The 25,294-nt window shown below is 42.7% G+C and overlaps 4 non-coding genes across 4 annotated transcripts; 2 read left to right on the top strand and 2 right to left on the bottom strand.

The window, feature by feature from the left end:
* Positions 1 to 20,076: 20,076 nt before the first annotated feature.
* Positions 20,077 to 20,147, bottom strand: TRNAG-GCC (transfer RNA glycine (anticodon GCC)). The gene has a single exon. It is a non-coding gene; the product is annotated as a tRNA-Gly (tRNA).
* A 114-nt stretch (positions 20,148 to 20,261) lies between these two features.
* TRNAK-CUU (transfer RNA lysine (anticodon CUU)) lies at positions 20,262 to 20,334 on the top strand. Its single transcript has one exon. It is a non-coding gene; the product is annotated as a tRNA-Lys (tRNA).
* A 632-nt stretch (positions 20,335 to 20,966) lies between these two features.
* On the bottom strand, positions 20,967 to 21,037 carry TRNAG-GCC (transfer RNA glycine (anticodon GCC)). Its single transcript has one exon. It is a non-coding gene; the product is annotated as a tRNA-Gly (tRNA).
* A 114-nt stretch (positions 21,038 to 21,151) lies between these two features.
* On the top strand, positions 21,152 to 21,224 carry TRNAK-CUU (transfer RNA lysine (anticodon CUU)). Its single transcript has one exon. It is a non-coding gene; the product is annotated as a tRNA-Lys (tRNA).
* The last annotated feature ends 4,070 nt before the right edge of the window (positions 21,225 to 25,294 follow it).

Here is a 25,294-nt window from a genome sequence, read left to right as displayed (position 1 = left end):
CGGCTGTATGTAGCTGTGTTACTGGGGGTGAGGCGGCTGTATGTAGCTGTGTTACTGGGGGTGAGGCGGCTGTATGTAGCTGTGTTACTGGGGGCAAGGCGGCTGTATGTAGCTGTGTTACTGGGGGTGAGGTGGGTGTATGTAGCTGTGTTACTGGGGACGAGGTGGCTGTATGTAGCTTTGTTACTGGGGGTGAGGCGGCTGTATGTAGCTGTGTTACTGGGGGTGAGGTGGGTGTATGTAGCTGTGTTACTGGGGACGAGGTGGCTGTATGTAGCTTTGTTACTGGGGGTGAGGCGGCTGTATGTAGCTGTGTTACTGGGGGCGAGGCGGCTGTATGTAGCTGTGTTACTGGGGATGAGGCAGCTGTATGTAGCTGTGTTACTGGGGGCAAGGCGGCTGTATGTAGCTGTGTTACTGGGGGCAAGGCGGCTGTATGTAGCTGTGTTACTGGGGGTGAGGCGGCTGTATGTAGCTGTGTTACTGGGGGTGAGGCGGCTGTATGTAGCTGTGTTACTGGGGGCAAGGCGGCTGTATGTAGCTGTGTTACTGGGGGTGAGGTGGGTGTATGTAGCTGTGTTACTGGGGACGAGGTGGCTGTATGTAGATGTGTTAGTGGGGGTGAGGCGGCTGTATGTAGCTGTGTTCCTGGGGCGAGGCGGCTGTATGTAGCTGTGTTACTGGGAGCAAGGCGGCTGTATGTAGCTGTGTTACTGGGGGTGAGGCGGCTGTATGTAGCTGTGTTACTGGGGGCGAGGCGGCTGTATGTAGCTGTGTTACTGGGGTGAGGCGGCTGTATGTAGATGTGTTACTGGGGGTGAGGCGGCTGTATGTAGCTGTGTTACTGGGGACGAGGCGGCTGTATGTAGCAGTGTTACTGCGGGGATAGTGGATAGTGAGCAGGAGGACGTGTATGCACGCTGCACTGAGTGGGGGCCTCCACCAGATTTGGCGCCCAGGGGCCCCCACCAACCTTAATCCGGCCCTGGATAGCATTTACGGGTTTTTCTAATTAAAGGGTTTGTCTTAGAGAACATCGACCTCTATTTTAAGGACCAGAGGAACTGTATCAGACAAAGTACCAAAGTAAGTTTTCTGTAGTGGGCTATAAGCTATCCTAGGTGTCTTCTCTTTCACAATCCTTGCAGTATGCAGTAAACTTACATTGCATACTACACTGATCACATGTGGTCGTATGTAGAAAAAATAAAACTATTGAATTCATTTACTTACATATCTCTGATTGGAGTCACTAATTTGCCTTTTCTTCTCCATAAGGCATAGACCTCCATGATGACTTCTCCGGTAAATTGTTGAGCTTCCTGCCAAGACATACTTGGCCTCTCACTGTTGTTCCAGATGCCCCCATTGCTGTAGCTTATGCAAAATAATGGGGCACATTTACTATGGACCTTGTGCCAGTATTCAGACATTTTTTTTCTCTGCAAACTGCTTGTAAATGTAAATTTAAGAAGTGTCCACACAACATATGAGTCGCACACAACCCTTTTGTGTCACAGCTGCTCTATTCTTCATGTGACACAAATTTTATCACTGAAATCACAGGTGACTGTGTTCCAGATTTATAATGCAAAGATGGACATAAGTGTGTTGCACGCCCCATGTTAAAGGTGCACCAAAAATAGTTGATGCACTCTGTCGGGGTAGTGCTGGAGACGTCAAATTCAAGAAGAACGGGTGCCAGAAATCCTGAATATGGCGCCCTCTGCACACTACACAGGTAACTGCACATAGGAGCTTATTTACTAAGAGTCCGAGTACCGCACTTTCGTAATATATTACAACATTTTCGGGTTTCGCACAGCTGGAACACATATATAAAAGGGGATTGTGCCGCACGCGATCAGATTTTGGCGCAATCTAGTCGGCTTTTATGCAACAGAAATTGGGGGACAATCCAACGGATTTGGACTGAGCGCAGGATTTAACTTTAAAATTGTGTCCCAAGCCAAGCACGTACATGCACCAGGAAGAAGAAGGTGAACTCCAGCGGACCTAAGCGGGGAAGCGACACATGCAGGATATCGGGCGCACGATCTTAGTGAATCGGGGCATAGTTCACTATCGCCGGACATTCCAGATCTGAAATCACGCCGTAAACGGGTAAGTAAATATGCCCCATATTGTCGATACTGACGCAGCCCTTTCTCAGCACCCCATGTACCTATTATTTTCACAACTGTATCTCTGGGCAAAAAAACCCCATCTTTATTCTGTGCAAATAAAAAATGTTTACTCGAAATCTACTGATGTATTGTGTAACCCGAGGCTGTGAATCTAAGTATTAACCAATGACTACAGTAATAGCCGATAGAATAGTAAACATATTATGGCTCCAGAAATGTCCGTAAAGCGTCTCCTTATTTTAAATGCTAAGCAGGAAAATCTTAAAAGTAATTTTGTGTGTTCATTGCCTTTGAAAAGAGCAAAGATTTAAATAAATTCCATTTAAACCATTGAAGTATTCATTATTTTCAAGGAGAAAAGATGTATGCAAATTACGGTACATTGGAGGTGCATATATAATAAACCTCCTTAATGCTATTTTTCACCGTAAGTAATACAGTCGATATTTAATAGTTTTTATTTAAATTGCAGCCTGGGGCACACATTATTATTTTCCCACATAAAGTGTGAATTTTGAGCGGTAGACCACCTGGGCGGCAACTTTTTCCAGAATTCTACACTTTATACAAAGTTTTCATTTCGACAGTTAAACTAATGGTTTGAAAATTTGAGTAGAAGAATAAACTTTTCTGATGTAATAATTTATTTAAGTGGCTCAGAGTTAGCTTTTTTTGGATTAAAAATTGGAACCTGGTGGTTAATTACCAAGTAAACAGTAGTGGACCATCCATGAGGCGAGTTGAACTTCTTGCCTCAGGCAACATCACCTGCAGCAAAAGGGGGGCAGCATCAGGGCAGTAGTCACCTGATATAAAGCAGAACCTGACACTTAAAAATAGTATCTCTTCATATCCAATGTCAGCACGGGTTTGAGACATAACATGGAGAACCTACTTACTAAAAAATAACCTGATATATTATAAGTGGCTGGGGAGGTGGGGATGTCGTTCTATAGCTCACCTCAGTCAGCAGGGATTTTATATTCATCCCTGCAAGCCAAGTTTAGGAGTATCAGATACCATATGATAGGTGCATTATTGAATAAGAACTGTTGTGAAAAGCACAGTGAGGCTGAATTAAAGGCAGCAGACCATACTTAAAGGGAAACTGTTATTTTAATTTAAGCCCCATGTCAGGCTTCTGGGGTAGTGAACCCCCTGGACCACCACGGATGATGACACAAGCCGGCACCTGGGACCGGAATCTAAGTGGCACCCGGTTTTCACTAGAGCAAGGCGGGTTGGTCTTGTTGCGGCGTGGTTCCACCAGGTCATTTCACAGGGGCGACTTGTCCGCGGCGGTAGCCAAGGTCGAGGTACTGAAACAGCAGGCAATCTCGTGGTCGGGGACAGGCAGTAGGACAATGCAGGCAGCGGTCAGGGACGGTGTAGAAGGTCAGGGCTGGCAGCGAAGGAGCAGAGTCGGGAATGGGTCTGGGTCACAACAGGAATTCAACACACAGGTCTCAGAATACAGCTTTCCTGATGGCATATAGCAAATTTATGAGTGGCTGCACTGGGCTACCGGGACAGGAGCAGGAACGTGAAGAAGTAAGTGAGTTCGGAAAGGGACTCCGCGGCTGAGAGGGGCACGGGTGCACCTGCGATCCGAGATGGGGATAGTAGGGGCACCTTTGACACCCCATTTATATAACAGGACATTTCCTATTGCCCAACAGTGTCCTTATAATGGTCTTTGAATATCAGTATCTTTTTAAAATTTATTTTATTCCTTATGTAAATGAGGCCTTTCAAATTAATAGAATGGAGTGAACCAATAGAAAAAGTTCATCCAACCCTTGTCCCTCCTATTTAATTCATGCTTCTCGGGCATTGTTCTTTTTCCAATATCTCTTTAACCTCTTGACTTGAATGACCTCATTTACATGAGAAAAAGTTATCTTTTGTAGAATGGCAGCATCACCTGGTCACTATGGACAACACAAGAGATGTCCTCTAAATGATTGGTCTAGGGCAATGATGGCGAACCTTTTAGTGGCCGAGTGCCCAAACTGCAACCCCAAACCCCCCTTATTTATCGTGAGGTGCCAACCAAAAATTAAAGCAGTAACTTATTGCTCCCTGTTCTGAAACAACTTTCAATCATATTGGCCTCCTGAGGACAGCAACACAGTAGAAATGAGGGAAAATTGCATCATTTTAGCTTCTTTCCAGTGTCCCTCTGTACACAGAGAATCGTGGGGCCAGCAGGAGGTCCTCCAAAGATAATTTGGTCCTGTCTATTCATTCTCTCTCTTCCTACAGTCCCTAGTAACAAAGTAAGTATCAAAATATCACTGAAAGCAGCATCTTTTAAGTTGCTTGGAACTGCAGGAAGATTCTTTGAGTCCTGCCTGGTGTGCTGGGGTGATGGCCCGGGGGCCCACAGAAAGGGCTCTGAGTGCCGCCTCTGGCACTCCCTCCCCCCTCTCTTGGATCTCTTTTTCCTTATAGTTTAATTTTATATTTCACCTTTTTCACATTCCATCTTTTTTAAGTCCTCTTTTAGGTTCACTGGTCTCGTCTCCTTTATAAGGTTCCCTCTCAGGTCTGCAGATTTGTCCGGGTCTCCTCTGTTCTCTTTCGCAAGTTCTCTGCTAGCCTATTCTCCCTTTGTAAGGTTCCCTATCAGAACCCAGTTCTTCTCTACGTCCGCATGTCCAACATTTTGTCCTATTTAGACTAAAAGGGATCAATAAAGTTGTATAGTATTGCATTGGGTTTCTTCTTAAGTCCAGAAGTCTTCCAATGTTCTCGATAAGGTTTGATCTTTTTTTTGTATTATAATGAAACTTTTCACATGGGTTCTATGGAGTTATGCTATTTGTTAAGGTGAATTATATAAACTCTGTTGATTGTAACTAAGGAGACTCTTTTAGTTACAGACTAAGGTCTCTTTTACATTTGCCTGAAACGCGTCAGAGATTCTTTGCATCACACAATAAATGGCAACTTTTTAATGGATTTGAAATAAAGATAAAAATGAACTTAATTTAAAATGGAATTGCTGGAGAGTGGAACCCAAACTGCAATATTCGAGTTTGTGGCAAATATTGCGGGCTTCTGGTCCCCAGACACGAACACAGACTTTGGTAAGAAGTTTGAGTTCAGTCAAACGCTCATTGGTAACAACCGACGGTGTTATACTGTGCCTTACATGCTGTGGGAAAAGCAGCATGCTTGATGCTCCCTACGCGTGACAAGATCCCAGGCAAAATGGTGACTTTGATCGTTGCCAGCACCGATAGTGAGTGTTACAGAGCAGAACCATTTTATCAGATGCCTTCTAAAAAGTTAACAACTGCGATCAGTGCAAGCACCCATTGCAGGTCTTTCGGAATCAGTTCCGGGGACCAGACTTTTGGTCCAGATTTGGACAAACCCACCAAATCTCCTGGGTCCACTAATCCCTAAGGAAGATAATTTTCTTTCAAGTATTTTTTCATAGTTGGTTCTCTACGTAGGTCAGGGATCAGTTGAGTGAGTATTTCTTCTGTGTCCAGTTGGAACAAGGAACTGAGACCCAACCAGCATTAGGTTCTTATATTTTTACATTTTTCTCATTATCATGAAATTACTGTAGTTTGGTACCTAAATAGAACCACATCCAGAGTTATTGGGGGAGATTTATCATAAGGCTCTTAGAGAAGAACTGTTCTAGTTACCGATGGCAACCAATCAGAGCTCAGCTTTCATTTTCCCACAGCTGTTTATAAAATTAAAACTGAGCTCTGATTGGCTTCCATGAGCAACTAGAACAATTTTACTCCAGAAATGTGATGATAAATCTCCCCCATTCAAATTTACTTATCTGGTCCTGTTGCAATTCCCGATTCGGAGGGTCCGATTAAGATGAAGTCTGGCGCGATTCATGAAGATCGTGCGCCCAAGTCCCTTCATCTATTGCTTCGTCGCCCGGTGCTTGCGACACAATTCAAAATGTTAAATCCTGTGCGTTGTCTGAATCCGTCGGGTTGTCCAACGGCCCGCCCCCCGATTTCTGTCACATGCAAGCCGGCGCCAATGAGCCAAAATCTAACTGTGTGCACCAAAATGTTAAATGCAGTGCAAAACGGAAATTGTCGGGAAACCCAACAAATATGCACTCTGCTGACCCTTAGTAAATGAGCCCCATTGGGGGTCATTTACTAAAGGCCCGATTCGCGTTTTCCCGACGTGTTACCCGAATATTTCCGATTTGCGCCGATTGTACCTGAATTGCCCCGGGATTTTGGCGCACGCGATCGGATTGTGGCGCATCGGCGCCGGCTTGCGTGCGACGGAAATCGGGGGGCGTGGCCGAACGAAAACCCGACGTATTCGAAAAAACCGCCGCATTTAAAAACCGAAAAAGTGTTGCTTGGGAAGCACTTACCTTCACCTGGTCCGAGGTGGTGCATTCCGGCACGTTGAGATGATTTTCAGCGCAGCAGCGCCACCTGGTGGACGGCGAAGGAACTGCCTTCATAAATCCCGTCCGGACCCGAATCCTGTGCAGAGAACGCGCCGCTGGATCGCGAATGGACCGGGTAAGTAAATCTGCCCCACAGTGTCAATGAGGCCTAAACCATTGTTTTTCTTAATTTTTATTTCTTTATTTGTCTTTTTTCTATTTCTTAGTTTGAAAACTTTGGTTACAAGAAAACGAAAGAAACGGTAAACTAATCCTACCCCTGCTCAAATACTCGTTACTTATCTACATTTTAAGCGTCATTCAAGCCAGACTTCCAGCTTATAAAGAAGCCTATTTCTCCAGGAAAGGTCACACTTGTTATCTATCAAAATAGCCCAGGACAGAGGAATAATGAGCTGCCTTAAAGTACTGGCCTTTTTACCTTCAAAATGGGCTTCTAAATCAAGTCAGGAGAGCATTGACTGAAAATCATTCCTTTCTGTCTGCAGGAAAGGTCAACGCCTGAAATATTATAGGATAATTTACTCTGCTTTATCGTAAAGCAAAACACAGCTCCGAAACGTAACAAACAGCACGTATTTACTATTACATCCTCCCCAATCCGAGTAGCCACTTGTCCTAGAATATCAGTGTCAGCGACCGCTTCACCACGGATAAATATATGGCGGTGTTTCCCGATGTGAGAGGAGTTATCAGATGGTAAACTAGTTTCTCCAATGTTGGTTTTTCATCCCATTTTTGAGCTTCAGCCACAATGAGCTTATCCTCCAGAGAGAAAGCGGTAATAGCCTTTACTGGGGAACCTGGAAATTGTGTAACTTACTGTCCCTCATTTAGCTTCTTTTTTATGGCTTGTGAAAGAAGAGAGAACGTTTGTCTCATTTTTGTTTGTTGCTGAATCCCATTTATTCGGAAATAGTTTGTTATTTCCATTTTTTTACAGAAATGGAAAGAAAAAACACTGTAGGGAATTTATTAAGACTCGTGTTTTTAACACAAGTCTAAACCCCCCGTCCAGCAAGTGATCCAACCCCCACATCTACTGAGGGGTTCCGGCCTTTTAGTAGATTGGGCCCAAACTTTGCCAGTTTGGACCTAAAACTAGGTCTGAACATGCAGAGTTTTTTCTTATGGTCTCTGCTGGTGGAGACTATGGGGCAGATTTACTTACCCGGTCCGTTCGCGATCCAGCGGCGCGTTCTCTGCGGTGGATTCGGGTCCGGCCGCGATTCATCAATGTAGTTCCTCCGACGTCCACCAGGTGGGGCTGCTGCGCTGAAAAGCATCTGAACGCACTCGAGTTCACCGGGCCGGACCAAGTGAAGGTAAGCGCGTCCCAAGCGACACTTTATTGTTTTAAATGCGGCGGTTTTTCCGAATCCGTCGGGTTTCCGCTTGGCCACGCCCCCGATTTCCGTCGCGTGCATGCCGGCGCCGATGCACCACAATCAGATCCCGTGCGCCAAAATCCCGGGGCAATACAGGGAAAATCGGCGCAAATCGGAAATATTCGGGTATCACGTCGGGAAAACGGGAATCGGGCCCTTAGTAAATGACCCCCTATAAGTCCAGTGGGCTCACGTTCACTGCCTGCCCGTCCTCTCCGACACGCCCAAAGAGTTTGGGAAAACATGCGGAAAAGGAATAAAAATAATTAAAATTTTTTGTAGCATCAACATCAACAGATATGGCCGAGTCTTCTTTGGGTGTGATGTGGTGGAAAGCGAAGTATCCACCGGAAAACTATAGGTGAAATCTCCGCCAGCTCTGACCCAGAGGTGATTTTTTTCCAGTGCTCGTACTTAGCAATGTATTTACTAATTAGAGTGAACCTGTCACTAGGTAGGTCATTTTTAGCTGATGACAGGTTCCAATAGCTTGTGCTATGCTGATATGAAAATGCCTTTGTCTGAATTCTGAATCATTTCAGTACTTCATAGAAGTCTAATTCACATTACCTTGCTCCATGCCCGCAGCATGTGTTGAGTTCCAGGAGGGGGACTTCTGCAGCCTGTGTGTGGCTTTGTCAGTCTCCTCCTTTCCACACTCATGAAGCTCCCTCTCCCCTTCCCACTTCTTGTCATATGCATTGAGCAGACAGGGGAGGGAGATGTTGTGGAGGAAAGGAAGAAAGGAGACACAGGCACATACAGCTGCCCCTCCTGAGGACTCACCACACACTGATGGCATGGAACCAGGTAATTTGAAATAAACTTCTATAAAGTACTGAAATGATTCAAAATGCTGACAAAGGCTTTTATAAAATCAGCATAGCATAGGAGCCTGTCACTTGCTAAAATTGTTCTTGGTGACAGGTTTGTTTAAGACCAGAGCCCCAGTCTTAATACATTCCCCCCACTGTGTTGGACTGATGGTATGGATGATGAGGCCCTATGTATTATTTTCATTTTTGGAGGTTAGATTACCACATGGAGCATTTCTGGTGTTGTTCCTTTTAGCTTTCTCTTCAACAGGGTTCACCATGCAGGATACACAATGCATTCATTCAATAGTTCAGGTCTTTATGAGCATGAAAATACAACATTTTTCCATACTGTTATATTGAAGGATGCATCATTTTGTAAAATACATACATTTTTTTAAATAAATAAAATATCCAAATTTTTGTCCTATAAGTTTTCCGATGTAACACACTACAATATTTTTGTTGAGGTACAGTATATTATGGTTGTCAGCATAAAACCTGATGGCCAATGTATTAAGTCTTCCTTCATGGTAGGTAATGGAAGACCCGGAGGTATTCATTAGGCCTCTTGAAGCCAATGTCGTGGGTTGATCTGTTGGGAATCCTTGAGATGATTCGGTTGCTAATGAGAACTGCTCCTACATGCTGAAAAATCGGTTATCTCCCGTCCCATAGGCCCATAGTAGTGTGATAGGGTGTCAGTGACTGATCTGGTTTAAAGGGGTTGTCCAGGAATTAATATTGATGGCCTTTCTCATGATTGGTGGGCTTCAGCTCCAGTTATGGCTTCCCATCAGTCACTACCAAGACCTTCCGGTCCGGTTCTCTGTGATTTTTCTGGCTGCACTTTTGTAGGGGTTAGGTGTTGGTCCCCCACCACTAGATATTTCTAAGAACAGGCTGTCTATGGGTTACGTACAAGATAGGTTCCTTGGGTTTGTACTTAAGTTTGATTTGTTTGTAAGTAGGAACTGTATATTTTATAATTGCAGCTCCAGACAAAAATTTTTTTTGTTCCAGTGACAATTAGATTTTCACATTTTTTTGCTTTAATGATAACAAGGATTATCAATAAAACTTCATTACAGACACCTTACAGCTGAACATTAAGCATCCAGATAGCTTCACCAGAGGTCGCAGTGGGCAGAGAAGTCCGTCTGTAGCAAAGGGGTCGTCTGTAAGTCAGATGTCCTCAAGTAGGGAACCGCCTGTAATAGGACATAGGCCGTTGATATAAATTTCTCGACAAACCTTTATGCATTAAAATAAAATTATGATTCCTAAAAACAATAACAGATTTGACAGTATTTTTTTTATTAAAATAAGAATTAAAAAAAAAATTGATATTATCACCATATTTTGAATTTACCAGTTTTCAAAAGTGTTATTGTAGAGTATTAAAAAGTGAAGATACCAATATTTCCATATTTATTTTAGTCAATTTCCTATTTTTATCCAAAATTATAGGGCCATCATTTCAATGAAGACACTCCATGGGGCAAATGTACCTTTGTTTTGGCTTGGCTTTCTCTTCTTTTGTGACTTTTTGTAGCACATGTGCACTTTTCTATTTGCGCCTAAGACAACCTCCCTTCAGAGCTCACCCTTGTCTAGCTTTTCAAATGTTAAAGTTGTGACATTTTGTTGAATGTAGGGAAAAAGTCACAAAAAAGTCACAAATCCATATATGTTCTTGGCAGATATAGGAAACTTTTTGCCGTTTTTTGGGCAAAAGTCATCAGATCAAAGAAAACTCAAAGGGTGAGAAAGGTGTACAACCAAAACATGTGTTGGGGTGGACCCTGGGCAGCCTGGCTTATACCTGCAGCAGGTATTGACCATGTTATTTTTGCTTTTCCACCTCCGGCAGAAATGTAGAGTTTGATAAGAAAGGTCAAGAGCGCAAACAAAGCCAAAACAAAGGTACATGTGCCCCCATTTGCCAGATCCACACCACGACAGCAGTCACTACACATCAGTTGTTCCACGTCCATTGCCTGATTCTACCGATATGCTCTATTTGTATTATTTTATGTTGCTATACTGCCATATTTGCTACATTTCTAACTATACTATTACATTTGAGGTTCTTAGCTCACATTTTGATCATACAGGAGACGTGGTAACACTGCAATTGCAAAAATTTGATTTTTCCGATACGGGTGTCCTTTGAGACTCATTATGAGGCTTCCATTTTTTTTCCAGGCTTTGAACCTTGGACACATTCTTGGAAGCAAAAAGTCAATAACTCTACTAATTTGAGGATTTGTCATGATTTGATATGGTTGGTGCAACCCTACAAGCAGACGACTAACAATGACTCTGACAGAGGGGGGAAGAGGAAAACCAACCCTTGGAAATTATCGAAGCTTGAGAGTTCTTTTAGGTTTTTATTTCACTGTATTCTGCTCTTCATTCATTTAACTTTTTTAGACTTTTTTTTAATTAACCCGATATATTGAACTCATTTATACTGATTTATAAATAGCTAACCTTACAGCAAACCTGTCACCAGGAATGTCAATTTTATCTGGTCACAAGTTCCAATAGCCTATTTTAAAAATGCCTTTTTTTCAGAAATTCTGAATTCTGCCACTACTTTATAAAACTTTATTTCACATTTCCTGGTTCACTGCCAGCAGTGTGTGATGAGTCCAAGGGGGGAGAAGCTACAGCCGGTGTGTGCCTATCTTAGTCTCCACACTCATCCAACTGGACTATTTTCCAAGCCGATTTAGGGATAACAAGCCGATTGGTGAGGGTCCAACCACAGGGACAAAAGAATCTGAGGGTTAGCAATCCAGGAAATCAGGAGGTCCTGTTCTTACTAATGGGTGAAGCGGCAGATGGAGCATGAGTCCTACCATTCCATTCAATTGTATGTGAGTGTCAGAAATTGCAGAGCACATCATCTTGTTATCTTTGGAACTCCAATTCTCTCCCATTGAGGACCACATGGAGCACTGGATGAGATAATATCGACTAGTTTCCCATCCTGTATTTATGGGATACCCAATAAGCAAAGATGGCTACATACTTTAGATATTGTGGATGATGGCCACATGCTTGCCCAGCTGGCCTTTACACCACCCTCCTGCTTCCATTCACATGCATTCTTGTATGGTTCTATAATCAAGCATGCGGAAATTCCAAATGCTAACAATTCCGCCATCAGAGGAACATTTTGAGGCCACCCTACACATTAGATTAATAAGTGGTCTAGACCTTGCTGTATACATTGAGCCAATGAGCTAATGGTATCAAAACTAATAATGTTAACATCTGCTGTTGGGAGATAATCTTAAAACTCCAAGAAGGGTGGTCCGGATTAAATGACCAGGTTTGGCCAACAACGATTTGTATGGATGTGAAGGATCTGACTACAAGGAGGTTTTGTTTGTAGTCAGTTACCATGGACACACATAGCTATAAATATAAGTTGTAAACACAACAAAGTAGAACAATATTTTATTTTGTGTTTTCTTTTTAGGAAGTTCGAAGCAAAATTATTGCCCAAGTATCTACGGTATATCCTTCAAACTGATCTATGACATCCGTACTGAGGTCTGACGCTCCAAATCTCTTGCCCAAAAGTTATATTACTTGTGGGAACAGGAACAAGTCATAATTAGAGGGGCACAAGACACATTACATTAATAAATTTGGATGTGCCTCTGTGAATTATTCTTTTTAAATGTAAGCAGTTTATTTAAAAAAACATTTTTTGAAACTTTTTGAAGTACAGGCTTCAAGCCGTACTCGAAACGCTTTGTAATCACAGAGTAAATCTGCAGAGTCTTCACGATGTGTGAAATGATGTTTGGAAGGCCCCAGGAGTTTACATGTACATAAACAACTCCTATTATATTTTAGTGCATGTCCCTTCAAAGTTCTTTAGACTTCATGGCTTTGCAAATATCAGCTTATTGAAACAGTTCATCAAAATTCACTGAAGATTCCCCTGGCTGCCTCAGTCATAACTCACACAATGGCTCTGCTAGGGTCCGCGTATTAATCTTTAATGAAGCCTGATACAATATACTAATACAGATTGCTAAATTACTATTGTCTCGATGGCTGCGGAACTTTTCAGAGTAATATTTCTTAATTCCGCAAAAAAAAAAAAAAGTTCTACGCTGGTTATAAACTTTATTCTGTTCTTTCATCCTAAAAATCTGCAAAACTCTACTTTTTCTCCAGTGAAAGCAATTTTTAATCTGATCTGTAGACAGTAGGCATTTGCACTCATGTAATTGGTCCATTAAGAAACCGCTCAAATCGTAGTAGATGTTTTCTGTTAAAGGAAACCTACAACCAAGGATCTACCCATTAAGGTAGATCCGGTGGCAGGGTCCTCTAATCTATAGTAGTACAGGCCTTTTAGGGCTAATCCTTTAGTACTCCAATTATTTTATCATTTTATTGGCCTAATTAGCAAATTTACTAAAGAGGCCAGTGGGGTGTGGAGTAGCCGGAGCTGAGGCTACACGGTGCGACTACTCCTCGCCTCAGTAGCTTCTTGCGATCTGCCTGCCAATCCATCTTCAGCACGCAGCTTTGAGGAGCTGGTCACACTCATCCGCGAAATCGGGTTCTGCACATGCACAGTAGCTGCGGCTTCAGAGCCAAGACCATGTAGCCGTCAGCCGGCGCTCTATGCATGTGCAGAACCTGGCTTCATGGAAGAGTGTGCGAATCCTACTTAGAGGAACCTTCAACCGAGTCTACCTTAATAGGTAGATCCGTGGTGATAAGGTTCTTTAAAATATAGCTAACCTTCAAAAAATTCAGATCAGGAGGAAGACTGACCAACATAACAATTTTGAATAGCAGCCCCACCCCAATGACTGCTTACTGGGACTTGAAAAGTGCTAAGCGCTACTAGGTCTCGACAGGGGTGAACCTAAACGCTCTTCTGCCTGAGGAGGGCTATAGAACAGCGCCCTCCTCCGTCTCTCTGTAGCAACATAAAAGGTTATTTTTTTTAGTAGGTGGGTTCGCCATGCAGTCGTTCACACCCAAGTTCACATTGGGTGTCAGGTCCTGCTTTATAGCATGTGACTACCCTCGTTTCAGCAGGTGGTGCTGCTTGAGGCAAGAGACTCAACAAACCTCATAACTGGTGCACCCCTGGGTCTAGGGGTGAGTCCAAGTGATGGAGTTGAGTAACGGGGATGTTCATAGGTGGTCTGGGGCTACATTTTAAACATTCCTATTTAACCATTAATAAAGTATGAAATATGCTATTAAAAGTTTCTGCATTATGAAAAATCCTTCAGACTATAGACATTTTTTTTAATTCCTTACCAACCTAGATAAGGAGTTGTTGGTGGTTTGGGGGCTAAAATGATCATTTTTGGCAATTTGTAGCATCCTATGGAATCAATATCAAGGCCCAGTGGAATTTTAGGTGGCGGAAGGAGACTAGCTGTTATGATGTCTCTCATATACTACACATAGAAAGTGGAGAATGATCTGCTCCATAACTGGTGCAGAGGATGGTCCGTGATCAACATTGGTTTGAAATAAGTACAGGTGGGAATCCAGTTGGTCCTGTAAAACTAAATACAGGGTTATATGCTTTACCCCTGGGAAAGCCAAAGCCAAAATGGAGAGCATTCACAAAACAATACTGTTAAGTCTGTAAATAAAGGAGATAAAGAAATTGAGCTTACCAGATGATATTGTACTACATTTTAGGCACAACTAATTTAAAGGGAACCTGTCATTAGAAATTGGCCTCATAATCCACTATCAGTATGTTGTCAAGTCGCGGAATAGTTTCTAGATAATGTTGCTTTCATGACCCAGTTCGGTGGCATCATCCAGAAAATAAACTTGGAAGTGAGATGTAAATTGGTCGTATGAAGTCAGGGAGGCGGAGAGTTTAACACTGAAGTCAAGCTCTTCCCGCATATGAACACCTACTCCCTTGTGATTGACTTAATGCGCCAGACTTCAAGATAACTGTTCCATCAATTACAGTGAAGGGAGCGTTCTGAGGCAGGGAGAGCTTGACTTCATTCTTAAAAGCTCCGCCTCCTTGACTTCATAAAACCAATTTACATATCACTTCAAAGTTGATTTTCTGAATGATATCACCTCCCCGGGCCATGAAAGAAACATCATCTAGAAGCTGCTGAGTTGCTTGACAACATACTGGTAGTGGTTTATTTGGCCAATTTCACCTAACTGGTTCCCTTTTAGTATGGTATCAACAAGTGAAACATGAGCCCTAAGTTGCCACACTGGTCTGGAGTACCCCTTATCGTCATAGACTGTAAGCTCATGTGTCACACCATCATCCTCATAGACAGTAAGCTCGTATAGGCCATCACTCCTATTGTTCCATATGACTGTTTGTAGTCTGTAATGTTTTATTTTATTTGTATATGTCCCCTGTGATTTGTATAGTGCTACGGAATATGATGGTTCCATATAAAAAAAAGATTATTGTTATTCATAAGACAAAAATCACAATACACTTTGAAGAAAAAAAACTCCTTTTGTCTAATGAAGATGATTTAAAGAGAACCTGTCAGCAAAAATTGACCTGATAAACCACTACCAGCATGTTGTCAAGAACAGTGGCGTAACTAGAAGCTGATGGGCCCCGGTACAAAGTCTGTGCCAGGGCCCTGACTATAATGCATGGGTTATAGTAATGGTCTTCTCATATGGGAAAGTGACACTATAAGGGCCCCCAAACCTCTTGGGCCCGGGTGCACCCCCTATTGTTACGCCCCTGGGCAAGAAGCCAAACACCTTCCACCTCTTGTTTCTTTCATGACCCAATGTGATGGCATCATCCAGAAAATGTAGTCTGAAGTGAGATGTAAGTTGATTGTATAAAGTCAAGGAGGTGGAGATTTTAACACTGAAGTCAAGTTCCCTCTTCCTCAGAAAGCCCCTTCACTAACCAGATCTCCTGAAGTCTGATGCATGATGTCAATCACAGAGGAGGAGGCGGTCAGAGCTCTCCACCTTGACTTCAGTGTTGAACTCTCCACCTCCTTGACTTTACACAACCAGTTTAATGCTTACTTTAATGTTGATTTTACCGATGAGTCCACCACACTGAGTCATGAAAGAAACAATAACTAAAAGGTGTTATGCTGCTTGACAATATTCTGGTGGTGGTTTATTAGGTCAAACATCAAAGTCAGGAAAGGACGTTAATACACCCCTCCCCTTTTCTTAATGGTTTCCATGTTATGACTGATCTTCTTCTTTAGATCTTACACATCCTATGAACTACACCTTACCCTGGATATTCTTGCTCGACCTAATTACACGCTCGTTTTTTTTTTTTTTTGTGGTGCTGCAGCAAAGCGAGGTGTGGTTGTCATGGTGACGTTTGTTCCATGACACGGTCAGATTTTATCAAACCTGATCCATGCCTTTGTTAATTAAATTGCTCATTTGGGAGGTCATAACGTGCTCTTCAAAATGTGAGAAATTATCCCTAATCCCCCCTGGGTATTTGTCAGTGGGAAATCAGATCTAAATGCTGTACTTAATGTAATAATTTACCTCGAATCTAATACTCCCTCTCCGGAGGGTCTCAAGCTTCCTTTCTAAATTGAATGGGGAACCTTTGGCTTTTGTCACACAATGCAAACTCCCAATGATAGGAAAACATATTTAGTGCACCAGAGGTGTAATGGATCCCGCCAACCTTTATGCTTGTATTTATTTCGCCTTTTGTGGCTGGGAATATATCAATTTTACAGATTCTTTTCTGTAAAAATTGGAATTTTCTATATTTCTATCTAATTCATGTAAATTAATTCGTAAAGGATTATTTGCAAATTATACAGAATGTTTATGGCACAGAATGTGCTGTTTTTCATCCCCGAGTCTAAAATTTGTTAATTGACTTCTAGTGAATAAATCTTGAGGGTTTTAGAGTTTAAACAGTTTTTTTTTCTACATTTTTTTCTATATAAAATTATGATATTATGATATGATAATTATAATGTTACTTGCTGTAGCTCCCGGCGTTGCTCGGGATAGTAAATAACTGCTCTTATCTATAACAAAATAGAATGGGTTAACAAAAAATATTTTGTATGTATCTATCTCTCTGTCTGTCTCTGACTGTCTCCATGTCTCTCTGTCTCTGAATGGCTATCTCTAACTGTCTCTGTCTCTGACTGTCTCTATCTGTAGCTGACTATGTCTGTCTCCCACTGTCTCCATCTCCAACCGTCTCCATCTTCGTCTGTCTCCATCTCTGACTCTTTATGTCTGTCTCTGACTATCTCTGTCTGTCTCTGACTATCTCTGTCAGTCTCTGACTATCTCTGTCTGTCTCTGACTATCTCTGTCTGTCTCTGACTCCTATTTTTGCTGTCTGCCTCTGACTGTCTGTCTCTGACTGTGACTGTCTCTCACCATCTCTGTATTTGTCTCTGACTGTCTCTGTCTCCAACTGTCTCTGTATTTGTCTCTTACTGTTTCTGTCTCTGACTGTAACCTTGTCTATGGGGAGATTTATCAGAAGTGTCTGAGAGCAGAACCATTCTAGTTGCCCATGGCAACTAATCAGAGCTCAAGTTTCAAGTTTCCCACAGCTGTTAATAAAATTACAGCTGATCTCTGATTGGTTTCCATGGCCAACTGGAACAGTTTTACCGCTGACATTTCTGATAGATCTCCCCCTATTTCTGTGTCTCTATCCATATTTCATCACACATAAGCATCTTATACTCATTGCCTATAGTAACCAATCACAGCTCAGAGCTCATATTAATGACCTGTGGCAGAACAGCAACCAATCACGGCTCAGCTTCCAACTACCATAGCAGACAATGGCTCCTGTATATGGTGGTTAATAAGTGGATTTTGGAAAGTGCAGGGTGAACATTTGGACACAAAACCGAGTCTATGACGTTTCCTGAGTCACAGAGAGTGGCTGTGCAAAATTTGGTGATTGTAAATGCCACGGTTCAGATTCCTTTAGTGAACATACAAACATACATACACACGCACATACATACAGACACATAAACACATACATACATACACACATAAACACATACATACATACATACTCACATACATACATACACACATACATACACACACATAAACACATACATACATACACACATACATACATACACACACACATACATACACACACATAAACACATACATACATACAAACACACACATAAACACATACATACATACACACATACATACACACATAAACAAATACATACATACATACATACATACACACATACATACACACTCAGCTTTATATATGAGATTATTATCAAGCTGAGCTCATAACTTTTACACTGGATTTACACAACATGCAAATAATAAAGATGTCTCCTATGTTTCGTATCTACCTCCAAGGATGATGCTTCAAATCGTTGGTGCAAAACATCAATGTTTGGTTTGTCAAAGTTCCTTCACACTATGTGTAAAGCCATAGCTATTCTTCCAGCATCCAGTTGTTACCAACATAATTATATTACATTCATATTATCATATAGTGTATAATGATTCTAGTCATAGCATGTATGTAGCATTCATTTACGCCCATAGCGTTCTACAGATTATGGGGGAACATATACAAATAAAATAAGATATTACAGAGTAATAACATAGTAATATGGAACAATAGTAGTGAGGGCCTAACGTAGGCAGTTTGGGCGGTAAACCGTGGCCCAAGCCTCCTAGGGGGCCGAAGGAAGCCCAAACCACCCACCAATTTTATAACGAGAAGGACCTTCACCCATGAAATCCTCGTATATCTGTTCCTGCTCTCAATACACATGTACACAAGAGACATTTCAGGACTCCCTCTGGTCGTGTAATATAGCAGTAGCAGGAAGTGCTGTGGGAAAGGAGACCTGCTCTACTCATTGTAATGGCCTATGAACATGGGGGCTCTGCTAATGCCCCCCAAAAGCCCTTCAAGCTCATTAGCATAATTATAGTTAAAGTTGATTTTAGAAGGAAGGAGGCCATAGATAACAAATAAAACAAGATAACCATAGTCATGATGCCTAGATCTATGGAGCACATTTACTTAACCGGTCCAGTCGCAATCCCGCAGCGCATTCTCCGATTCTGCCAGGATTCACTAAGGTCTTGGGGCCCGATATCCACTAGGTGTCGCTGCTGTGCCGAGGTTCGCTGGAGTTCACCTGCTTCTTCACGGTGCATGTGAGTGCTTGATCTTGCGACACATTTCCTTTTTTAAATTCCGCAGTTTTTCCGAATCCGCCGGGTTGTCCGACGATTCACTAATCTCGTGTGCCAAAATTCCTGCATCCGTCGCTTCTGCCCCTAGGTCCGTTGGAGTTCACCAGCTTCGTCCTGGTGCATGTGAGTACTTGATCTTGCGACACAAAACCTTTTGTAAATTCTGCAGTTTGTCCGAATCCGTCAGGTTGTCCGACAGCCCACCCCCTGATTTCTGTTGCGTGCAAGTCTGCCAAAATCCTGGGGCAATTCGGCGCAAAACGGAAATCGTCGGGAAACCCGACAAAAATGCATCCGACGGACCCTTAGTAAATGAGCCCCACTGTAGACTACAGGAAGTAAGCTGATCCCATATGGTGGGTAAAAGCAACAACTAGTTTAAACATGTGTATAGTGTAGGACAGTGATGACTAACCTATGCCACTGGTGCCGGAGGTGGCACTCAGAGCCCTTTCTGTGGCCACTCAGGCCATCACCAGAGATGACTCCAGGTATCTTCCTGCGGTCCCAGACAGCCCAGGACTTGCTGTGCACAGAGCTATTTTAAAGTGACAGCTCTACCTGGGACTATTTCTGCTTTATTGGTGTCCTCAGGGGCTGGTATCAATGAAAACTGTGACAGAGAAGGGAGTATAAATCACAAATTAAATTTCTGTGTTGGCACTTTGCGATAAATAAGCGGCCCTTTGTTGTAGTTTGGGCACTCGGTATCTAATAGGTTTGCCATCACTGCCTTATAGCCATAGGCAGCATTGGTGTAAGTCTATTATTAAGCCTAGTGGCCAGAGTGAAAGTTTGCAGGATAAGGTACTTTCATTAAATCTCAAGAGTGACACGAACAATCTTTTTTTTCTCTCAAAGTCATCAGAAATTTCTTAACAATGTCTTTACCTTAATAACTTGATGGTCATAATAAGTCCTTTTCTGGTGACACTGGACAGTTTTCTAGACTCCCTCCTCCTCCTTCTTCTCCACACCCCCTACAGTAGATGAAAGGCAACCTTTCAGGGAAAGGACTAGGAGGATAAGAGCCAAACAAGCCATCCGATTTTGGGGACTTAACAAAGAAAAAAGAGAAGCACTGCATTGGCCGGGAATCGAACCCGGGCCTCCCGCGTGGCAGGCGAGAATTCTACCACTGAACCACCAATGCCATGGCACATACAATGCAGGTGCCGGCAGCGTCTCCCAAACTGTGGTGCTCGAGGGATCTTGCCTACGGGTGGGGTTGACTGATCCGCCTTACCACGAATCCTTGAGCTCGGAAGCCCGGCTAGCTCAGTCGGTAGAGCATGAGACTCTTAATCTCAGGGTCGTGGGTTCGAGCCCCACGTTGGGCGGATCTTTATTTCATTTCTTTTGTCATATGTTTGTGCTTTCTTTCGTTAGGAGGAATAAGCTTGTCTTTTTTTGATTCCTCAAATGCAGGTCAAGAAAGTGAATCGTTTTTTTCTTATGTCTTTTCTGGTGGTAATTTTTGTTTAAATTTTCTTTTCTGTCAACCATTTTGGGGGCTGACATCTTTCCTGAGATCTGCCTACCGCAATGAGTGGTTTACTTTACAGAAGCCTTATAGCCATAGGCAGCATTGGTGTAAGTCTATTATTAAGCCTAGTGGCCAGAGTGAAAGTTTGCAGGATAAGGTACTTTCATTAAATCTCAAGAGTGACACGAACAATCTTTTTTTTCTCTCAAAGTCATCAGAAATTTCTTAACAATGTCTTTACCTTAATAACTTGGTGGTCATAATAAGTCCTTTTCTGGTGACACTGGACAGTTTTCTAGACTCCCTCCTCCTCCTCCTCCTCCTCCTCCTCCTCCTCCTCCTCCTCCTCCTCCTTCTCCTCCTTCTCCTCCTTCTCCACACCCCCTACAGTAGATGAAAGGCAACCGTTCAGGGAAAGGACTAGGAGGATAAGAGCCAAACAAGCCATCCGATTTTGGGGACTTAACAAAGAAAAAAGAGAAGCGCTGCATTGGCCAGGAATCGAACCTGGGCCTCCCGCGTGGCAGGCGAGAATTCTACCACTGAACCACCAATGCCATGGCACATACAATGCAGGTGCCGGCAGCGTCTCTCAAACTGTGGTGCTCTAGGGATCTTGCCTACGGGTGGGGTGGACTGATCTGCCTTACCGCGAATCCTTGAGCTCGGAAGCCCGGCTAGCTCAGTCGGTAGAGCATGAGACTCTTAATCTCAGGGTCGTGGGTTCGAGCCCCATATTGGGCGGATCTTTATTTCGTTTCTTTTGTCATATGTTTGTGCTTTCTTTCGTTAGGAGGAATAAGCTTGTCTTTTTTTGATTCCTCAAATGCAGGTCAAGAAAGTGAATCGTTTTTTTCTTATGTCTTTTCTGGTGGTAATTTTTGTTTAAATTTTCTTTTCTGTCAACCATTTTGGGGACTGACATCTTTCCTGAGATCTGCCTACCGCAATGAGTGGTTTACTTTACAGAAGCCTTATAGCAGTGATGGCTAACCTATGGCACTGGTGCCGGAGGTGGCACTCAGAGCCCTTTCTGTGGGCACTCAGGCCATCACCAGAGATGACTCCAGGTATCTTCCTGCAGTCCCAGACAGCCCAGGACTTGCTGTGCACAGAGCTATTTTAAAGTGACAGCTCTACCTGGGACTATTTCTGCTTTATTGGTGTCCTCAGGTGCTGGTATCAATGAAAACTGTGACAGAGAAGGGAGTATAAATCACAAATTAAATTTCTGTGTTGGCACTTTGCGATAAATAAGCGGCCCTTTGTTGTAGTTTGGGCACTCGGTATCTAATAGGTTTGCCATCACTGGTGTAGGATATAGATTAATACATTTTTGCTTATAGTTTCACACAATCCTTGGAATCCGTTGACCTAAAAACAAACAATTTATACCAGATTCAAAATTAATCTCAAATTTTTGCAGTGTGTTTATACAATGTCGTTTTGCTATCGGGAATATACGAGGAATAACTTGTTCCTCCATCACAATGGGAGAACCCATCTGGGCCGCGCAGCACTCTCAGTAATTACATTTACCTAACACAACAGAACGAGGCAGCTGCTTGTCGAGTGGTTAAGAGACTCGAGCAGAAAAATCAAATAACCATAAATCTTCCCGCGGCTTCAATGTTATTTGTAAAAAATCCCTAAAAAGAAGCAATTTCGAATTGAAATGTTTGCACTGAGCATTGTGTTTTTAAGGCATCAATTTATTTTAAATTAAAGTCGGTAAATTTTGGGGATGAAATTATAGTCATTTGGAAAGAATTCTTAACGATGAGTACGGAGCCTGTTATTTTCATTAAGTGCTTTGTACTCTTTATTATACGTCTCTGTCAAACAAAATGCAGAAGTATTTGTTTCCCGACATATGTTTATTATATTGTTTTAGCCTGGGAATTAATCTGCGTAAGAGTTTTTTTTCAGATCCTTATCAGTCCAAGGACAAGGAAAGATCTGGAGACTCAGTGCTGTGTATACATCATTTCATGGAAACGGTAACTTAGTAACATTGAATAAAGATAAAGTGCGGTTCCAGAATTAGTAACGAAAACCAACCAAAAGTTCCACAACCCTGTTGTAGAAGGAAACAATGGGGCTCATTTACTAAGCGTTCCACGGCCACACTTTCAACTTTTTCCGTTTTGCGCTGGAATTTTGGCAGCGGCTTTCACGCGACAGAAATCGGGGGCCGTGGCCAACGGAAACCCCGGATTCGGAAAAAACGCAGAATTAAAAAAACGAAGTGTGTCGCAAAATCAAGCACTTACATGCACCGAGAAGAACCAGGTGAACTCCGGCGGACCTCGGCAGACCTAGGCGCAGCAGCGACACGACCTTAGTAAATCGCCAGAAGACCCGAATCCTCGTCGGAGAATGCGCCGCTGGCGCTGACTATATTAGCAGTGAAGTTCTAAATTGTACATATACATGCCCAATTTTGTTTGCACTGAGTTCCAGAATTAGCTAAAAAAAATTTAAAGTTGCTCCAAGATATTGGGAAGTAAATGGCCTTCCCAAAGCCATATACATTTTGGATCTGTGACAGAGATAGTATGTTGTGATCGTTAGCCACAGACAAGGACAGTGAGCCCTAAAACTGAGCCCCCCCCAAACTGTCCCTGCCTACTTACTGGGTCCACCTTAACCAGCGGTCAGTAACTGTTGTTCCTTCCCAAAGCCAAAGTTGGGGCATGAAACTGGACCAACAACCCAAAAGAATAATAAGCGGTCGAGGTCATGTATCAGAAGAGGTATGGACTTTCGAGATAGGGATGTGATATTACTCCTGTTGGTTCGGCCCCACATAGGGTAGGGAAAAGGGAATTGCTCATGGACAGATAGAGATCACATGATCCTCCATCTACAGGCATTTTATGGACAGGTGTCATGGTTCAGGGTCAGTGGACCCCCTGGACCACCACGTTAGATGGTACTAGCCGACACCTGGGACTGGAGTCTAAGTGGCACCTGGTCTTCACCAGACCTCGCCGCAAAGCGGGATGGACTTGCTGCGGTAGGGTGCCACCAGGTTGTTCCACAGGTGCGACTAGCCCGCGGTAGCAGCCTAGGTCGTGGTACAGATTCAGTGGGCAGTTTCGTGGTCAGAAGCAGGCACAATTTTAGGTAATAGGAGCATGGAGCGGAGAGAGGTGAGTTTGGTGCAGAGACTCGGCGGTGCCACAGAGAGGGGGTACCCGTGACAACAGTAATGTCCTGCTGATGAAGTATAAGACAGGAGATTTCACTTTACGTATCAAAAAGTGGAGCAGAACTATTAATAGATGTATATTGGTAACTTACCTAATATCCTACACCCTACACTTACACACATTACAAAAATTATATGGTAACGTGGCCAACCCCTTTAAACACTGTAAAATGTTCTGTTTTTATTGAGAGAGAATCCATTGCATTAGTAATTTAATGTTCTTCCATCAAATATGACAAATTCTAAAAACTTCCTAACCGCTAGATCCTCACAGTTTGAGCCGAATCGTCTTATTAGGCCGTACACCAAATAATTTTTTTGTGAGCTGGGATTACAAATAATTCATTCCTTGCAGATGAAATGTTACAGGTCTCCAATCTGTCCATAAAGGATATTGTCCCATTCTTTCTAGATCAAACTCAATTACAACTGCAATTTGTCTTAGTCTCACACTCAGGACTATGTGGCGACAGGTAAAATTGGAAAGGAGCAGTGTAATGACATGTATCTCCGTGACAAAGAGGACGCACAAGGTGCACATCTACCCCCAATGTCACTGGCTGGAGGAGATGAAATGGATGTGCGGATAGCCGAGGCTTTATGGCGATCACATCAAGATATTCATCCTAATTAAATCCCCGCTATATTTTTCCCAAGAAAAGATTTTATAATTAGTAAAACGAAGGCATCAAAGGCCTCGTTACAGAACTCGCTCCAAGTTTACCTTCAACTTTCTCAACAAAGAATGAGCCTGGTGACCCCTACAATGCAGAAGACCCCATGACATTTTCTTAACGGCCCAATCAATGGAGATTAAGTAAATTAACACATGTATTGACTGCACTTTCTCCGCTGAAGGATAAATTGTAATATATCTTGGCAAATTAAGGCAAGTAATCTAAATAAATCTGAATCCCATTAGTCACGCAAGTGAAATTGGCAAGTAGAGGGAACGCCATGGCTTGTTCCATAAAGTGAAATCAGGCATCTCCAAGTTCCAAGTAGGGAAAATCCATTATCTTAACGACCTATGCCGAGAATCTGAGATAAGCAATCAATGCCTATGTTCTCCGTCCCTTTAAGGAGAACCTGTCCCTAGTTTTTATGCCTCTAAACTACTATCACCAGCAGTTGGTGGATGAAATGGCCTTTCTAGAATTCTCTCTTTTTTGTGAGATCGCAAACCTATAAAAAAAAAAATCTTCTCCAAAGTCAGTAAATATGACTCTTCTCACCTCGTTTTCACATGAGATGAGTCAAGTTTAGTGGTTGCAAAGGTAATGTAATTTCAGAAGCTCCTATCATCTGTTTTGTAGTACTTAGAAACATGATACTGGTGTTATATTAAAGGAAATCAACCACTTAACAAAAGTAACAAACATCTACACATACTCGCCTGTCCTCCTCATCATCCTGATCCCGGCAGTGGTCTGCGCTTATCTTGACGTGCCTGGATCATTTAGAAAAGAGACTTGTAAAAAGCAGCACAGGACACGGGGAAGAGATGTCCGGCACTCCGGGCTGCGAATTATGCACACCGTCTGCATGACATCACCTTTCTCTCTAACATGGGAGAGGGATGCTACTATCATGCAGGAGA

This window comes from Engystomops pustulosus, chromosome 6, assembly GCF_040894005.1.
Source record: "Engystomops pustulosus chromosome 6, aEngPut4.maternal, whole genome shotgun sequence".
Lineage (NCBI taxonomy): Eukaryota > Metazoa > Chordata > Amphibia > Anura > Leptodactylidae > Engystomops > Engystomops pustulosus.
The sequence above is the reverse complement of the archived record's forward strand: the minus strand, read 5'-3'. Positions and strand labels throughout refer to the sequence as shown.